This window comes from Ostrinia nubilalis (assembly GCF_963855985.1).
Source record: "Ostrinia nubilalis chromosome W unlocalized genomic scaffold, ilOstNubi1.1 SUPER_W_unloc_1, whole genome shotgun sequence".
In the NCBI taxonomy this organism is placed as follows: Eukaryota; Metazoa; Arthropoda; class Insecta; order Lepidoptera; family Crambidae; genus Ostrinia; species Ostrinia nubilalis.
This window is the reverse complement of record NW_026973566.1, coordinates 3,963,965-3,969,964: the sequence shown is the minus strand read 5'-3', so window position 1 is coordinate 3,969,964 and position 6,000 is coordinate 3,963,965. Positions and strand designations below refer to the sequence as shown.

Here is a 6,000-nt window from a genome sequence, read left to right as displayed (position 1 = left end):
TTAGTCAAATGTCATTTCTAGGAGCATCCACGTAATCTCAGCGAACATAGCCTGTAGGATTGGGCCAATTAAAAAAAAAAAGAGTATCCTTTACGTCAACTGTCATTTTATAGATGACCCACGCTGAACTGTCCCACCAAACTCAATGACAGGGGGGCGCTCCCATCGTTCAACTATATGGTTTCCAACATGGCAAAAATCTGAACCAGCGATCCGGTATTGACGGTGGCGCCCCACTGTCAATGTCATCGACAGGACAGTCCAGTATTTTGGAACTATAATGACATTGACAGGACAGTATCCACTCATTCATTCGCTGAATTCGCTCGCTCATTCAATCAATCATTCATTCACTCAATTCTTTTCTTTTCGAAATTCTGAGTTAAAAAAATCTTGATTCCGAAATATTCGGAAATAAAAGCAAACAAAAAAGCAATTTTCATTGCTCATAATGGTCATTTTACCGTATTTACATTGTTTACCGTGTAAACAAGATTGTTTCATATTACGTATACGATACCAAATGCATCGTGACCGGTTGCTCGTCCACCAAGTCCAGGGTTTTTTCTCTGGCACGTGATGAAGCATTGCAGGCTCTAAGGATACAGTAACTCCTGCTTGCAAATCCTTTATCAGGAACTATGACAAAGGAGCAACTTCGTCAAAGAAAGGCAAGTGATTTTAGGTTATTAAACAACATTCCAAATTGCTATAAAATTTGCTGCAATTTCCCTAGGACTGAACTGACTGATTTTTGTTTCAGGTCTGCCAATCGCATTTTGAGGATAAATAAATCTAAAACAATCTATTGATTATGATGAATGGATGTCCAATTTTTTTATCCATGAAGAAAATAATAACATCTCGGCGACCATCCAAGCTGTTGCTGATCAGGTCATCCAGTAAGTTAAAGTAAGTATATACCTAGATTAAACCATAAAGTGTTTTGCAAGTACTAATTTAATTAGTCTATACGAATAAAGATATTTTAATTTTTTGATTTGACTAAAGAAGTAAACAATGTTCTTAATAAGTATTACTTTTATTTTAAGATCAATCTACTTAGTCAATAAAACCAAAATAGAAAGAGCTATTTTACTACATTTCAATAAAACAAATTATCTTTATTCTATTTGTTTGGATTAGGCACCCTACATAAATTATACGAGTATTATTAACACAGTAACTTACCACTAAAAATTGAAACACTAATTTTAACATTTAAGATTTCAATACAGGATGTTGCAATAGATGATTGTTTATATTTTTTTTCTTTCTAGCTGCTAATAGAGATAACTTCAATTCAATGTTGTTGCCAGATAATGCTGTGAGTGAAGGTATGTTCAACTCAGTTGTAAATAATACCTAAGTACTTTTAAATTGATGAGTCACCTACAATATTCTTCGAACATAATTTATAATTTCAATATGTAAAATACTTATATTTAGTAAAGGTTGCAGTATTCTATCTTATAAAATTATCTTTTTAAATTAATTTTACATAGTTATACCACAGGTTATACCATCATACTTAATTAATTTTATAGGTTTATTTTATGCTAATTTTTTAATTATGTAATAAATTTTAATTATGTTTTATTAAATATTTCAGAAACTGTATCCTGCCATCTACATCAGAGCCACATCTGTCATTATGGATAATATTATTGCTGCGTCCTAAGATATCATAATAATGTATTTAATTTATTAAAATTCCCACGGGAACGGGAGTAAGCGGGAAAAAACATTTGTATGAAAAAATCTAAACCGCGTAAGATAGATCAACGCACAGCCGAAACGGCTAAACATAGGCACTTGAAATTTGGAAGGGACGTAGCTTAGGTACCGTAGAGATGCACTAAGAAAGGAATCCCCGAAATTCCCACGGGAACGGAAATCAGCGGGAAAAAACATTTGTATGAAAAAATCTATACCGCGTAAGATAGATGAAGGGGGTAAAACGGGATCCACGCGTACGAAGTCGCGGGCGGCCGCTAGTATTCTTCTAAAATTATTAATATCCGATCCGACTCCTTCCGTCTCCAGGCCATAAGGCTCTGGAACTCTCTGCCTGAAGAGACCAGGCAAGCGTCTAGTAAGTTTTCTTTTAAAAAATCTGTCCATAATCACTTCCTCCAAATGATTTCATCTTCATGAATTGTAATTTCAGTTTAACTCAATCATCTATTTTATGTATGTATTTATTTATTATATATTTTATATATTATTTATGTATGTAGCATATTATTATTTGTTTTTGTTTTTCTTTCCTGCACTAGAAGTACCGCCAAACAAATTTCTTTTCTGCTCAACCCAAAGGTAAACTGGTCGAGAATGCTTTAGTGCATTAAGTTCGCCTTATGTACAAATTTATTTTGGCATAAAAGTTTAAATAAATAAATAAATATTAAGTATTTCAGTTACATGTTTTGATGCTTTTTACAAAGTAGATAATTAATTTTAAGTAAGCATTTATATGATTAATACATGTATTATACTATTGTTATTAATTATTTCAGGTTCAGCTTGCAAATAAACCCATCAAGCAGAGGCGGTACACACAAACAAAAGGTGGACTCTTTGGGTTTTTAAAACGGAGCCCGAAAGCGTATGAGCTATTGCGCCACATATTTATTTTGCCTAGTCAACGATCAAGAAAATGAAGGTATTGAGTGAAAAAACTGCCGCAATGATACAGCCCCAAATTTGGAAGGTTTGACAAACGCTCAATAATATCATTTAAATATAAATTATGTACAGTCGAGTTCATAAATATAAGCGCAGTGCCAATTTAAAAAAATATTGTAAGCGTTTTAACGATCACACAAATCTAAAACAAATTCAGACAAATGTAATCATAAGCTGTTCATAAATATGTTGCGGTAACGCAGTATTGACTACGCTACTGCGCTATAATCTGTTGATAATGCGCGTGTGCATATACCTTAAGTTGTAAAGGCTATAAGGTTTATTTTCGTGCGCCATAATGACTGTGATTTCATGGATAAGTCCACGCATGCTGTTTTTGATAATAATAAATTATGAAATAAATAAAAAAATCTGCTCTTTACGTAAATCGATTAAGTTACTAATAATTCTGAGTCGCTCATAAAAAAATGACAACACCTTAAAGAATCACCCAGTATGTAGTAGTATTATCCTTAATAATATTGTAAATGTTACACCAAATTTAATCTGGTTTAATATGAATGGAATAAGCGTCGACAGACATCACGTGCACACAGTGGACACAAGTCGCCAATTTGAGTTCTTTTTCTATTATTATAAACCGCTTCTTCAGTCTGTTATGATTTGTAAGAATCATAATAATGTAATTAATATTGTTTCAGATTCCGGCCCAGTGTATGGTTTTTTCAACTAAAGTTTTTTGTTATTTTTGCCTCAAGAATGTACTTATTGTGAATTTCTTTGTTAATGGCTGTATAGTTTTACTTGAGTCAAAGAAAATCGTAGTTTTTGTATAAACAAATAATTTATAAATCTATATTAGGGTAAATTTTATTGTCGTCTTTTTTTTTCTTAGAAACTTGCAGTAGATTATTCACTTTTTGGAAACTGATAATAACTTGTTAATACCATAATTTATTATGGAAAATTGTACTGTTAAGTAGGTCTTTTGTTGATGGCTGTATAGTTTTACGCAAGTTAAAGAAAATCGTAGTATATTTTTTTCTACACAAATTTTACTTATAAGGGGACATAATTGATTGTTTGTTTGTTTATATTGAAGAGGCTCCGAAACTAAGTACTGGACTTTTTTTCGGAAAACAATTTGAAAAATTATTTCACAATTAGAATCCTTCATTTTCCCTAATGAAGATAGGCTAAAACCGGATTTTTACTGGCGGTACGAAGTTCGCCGGGTCAGCTAGTTTCTTATAAACATGCAAATACGGTAAAAATGATTCATTTTGTTAATGGCTGTCTAGTGTTACGCAATTACAGGTAATCATCATTTTTATTGTAAACAGAATTAGGTACCATTTATTTATAAATAGCTTTTGCCCGCGGCTTCACCCGCGTGAAATTTAGTGCCACAGATTGGCATAAATTATACCCTATTATGTTAATCTGGGTTACAAATAATAATACTGTAAAGTTTCAACCAAATCCGTTCAGTAATTTTTGCGTGAAAGAGTAACAAACATCCACACAAACTTTGACCTTTATAATATTAGTAGGATTTATAGTCTGCGACAATAGAAATGTTCGCTCGCTTGTAAACAATAAATTATTGCAAAAAGTTAATAATTATATTATTCTGTTCTGTTGGCTTCAATGGTGGGTACTTTTAATTACAAAAAGTTAAACTCTCGGTAAAATTGATATTTAGTATGGAAATGTAATTTTAAACCAGTGTTCATCCCATTCATAGAGGAGGTTTAATTGTCGAAGGTTCATCCTGGGCTTAATTTCTTTTGTAATAATGGGTTTAATGACTAAAATTGACTCAAACAGAGATAAATTAACTAAGAATCTTTAACATTTACTTACTTGGCAATTAAAGATAGATTTACTCAAATTCTACTTCCTACTAATATTATAAATGCGAAAGTTTGTATGGATGTCTGGAATCTGGATGTTAAATGTTTGTTAGTCTTTCACGAAAAAACTACTGAACGGATTTTGATGAAACTTTGCAGTATTATACTTTAAAACCCAAAGTAACTAACATACAGGGTGGAATTTTGTAATGCCACTCGGAGGTAAAGTACTCTTAATACTGTAGATACAAAATTGTAGTCAAAGAAAACATTTCTTTATTTTTTAAAAGAAATAGGACTGCATTCTAAGATTTCCAAAACTTAGCTTGCCACACCCGGGAATCGAACCAACTAAAATTTGTGAAAAAACTACAGCCTTTATTTTATTGCACCGATCGTTAAAGTTAAGTATAAGGATGAAATCTTAAATTATTGTAATTATTTACGGAAAATCGTATGGTATGGTGGTGTATTTTCGCAAAATTTTCGGAAATCTTTGAATGCAGTTCTCTTTCTTTACAAAAATAAAGGAATGTTTCCTTTGTGTAAAATTTTCTATCTACAGTATTAAGAGTAATTTCCCTTCAGGTGGCATTACAAAATTCCACCCTGTATAGGCTATAATTTATGATGATATTTGACAAACTAAATTACACGCGTGTGAAGCCGCGGGCAACAGCTAGTTACTGAATATTATATTCATAAATAGTTCAGTCTCAATGTTATTGATGAAAATAAAGCCCAACCAGACTTTATTTTCTATTGGCGCGGTAGGTTTTCTTTTATTTTCCTTAAAAACCTGCAGTTGATGATTCTGTGAATTAATGGCTGTATAGTTTTACTTACTAATAGTATTTCATAGTTTCCTAAGTTTATGGTGCTTACTTATAATTATCGAGTTAAGCGGATGATTTTTTATTCCATTATTATTTTGTAATTTTCCTTACGGAATAAGAAATCATCCGGTTGGTATAATTATTATCTTCGAACGTGTAGATAATTCTAAGATGTAATTCATGTTCAGACTCAAGTGCTCAAAAGATAGGACCACCTTTGTAATTTTGTCGATAGTTGTATGCATTTGTTTTTAAGTTGTATTTTTATGAAATAAATTTCTTAATAAAACTTATTTATTTGGTTTTTTATTTCTATAAATAATTTGAAATAATAATGTACCCGTACCGTTATTGGTGCGGTAACGTTACTCGTTATAAAATATATTAAAGCGGTACTGCAACGTCGCTAAGGCAGTCGTTATTAAGAAGTTACGATCTTTTTTTTTTTTTTTAGCGCTACCCAATGGAAGTCCATAGATGCCGGAACTTTTACTATGAACGGACCAATCATAGGGCCGTTTCCTATCTGTCCCTGTCTCATCTGTGAGAGAATGTTACAATGGTCGCACTCGTGCACAGCACGGACGGACGCGCGTAGCGCCATCTATGATTCCTTGTTTAAATCATTTCGTAAACTGTTAATTGTACTGTTAGTTCTT

The 6,000-nt window shown here is 32.1% G+C and overlaps 1 long non-coding RNA gene across 1 annotated transcript; it reads left to right on the top strand.

The window, feature by feature from the left end:
- The first annotated feature begins 367 nt into the window (after window positions 1-367).
- LOC135087339 (uncharacterized) lies at window positions 368-4,784 on the top strand. The gene is made up of 6 exons (XR_010260750.1): window positions 368-671; window positions 764-912; window positions 1,281-1,337; window positions 1,613-2,095; window positions 2,520-2,571; window positions 3,351-4,784. It is a non-coding gene; the product is annotated as an uncharacterized LOC135087339 (long non-coding RNA).
- The last annotated feature ends 1,216 nt before the right edge of the window (window positions 4,785-6,000 follow it).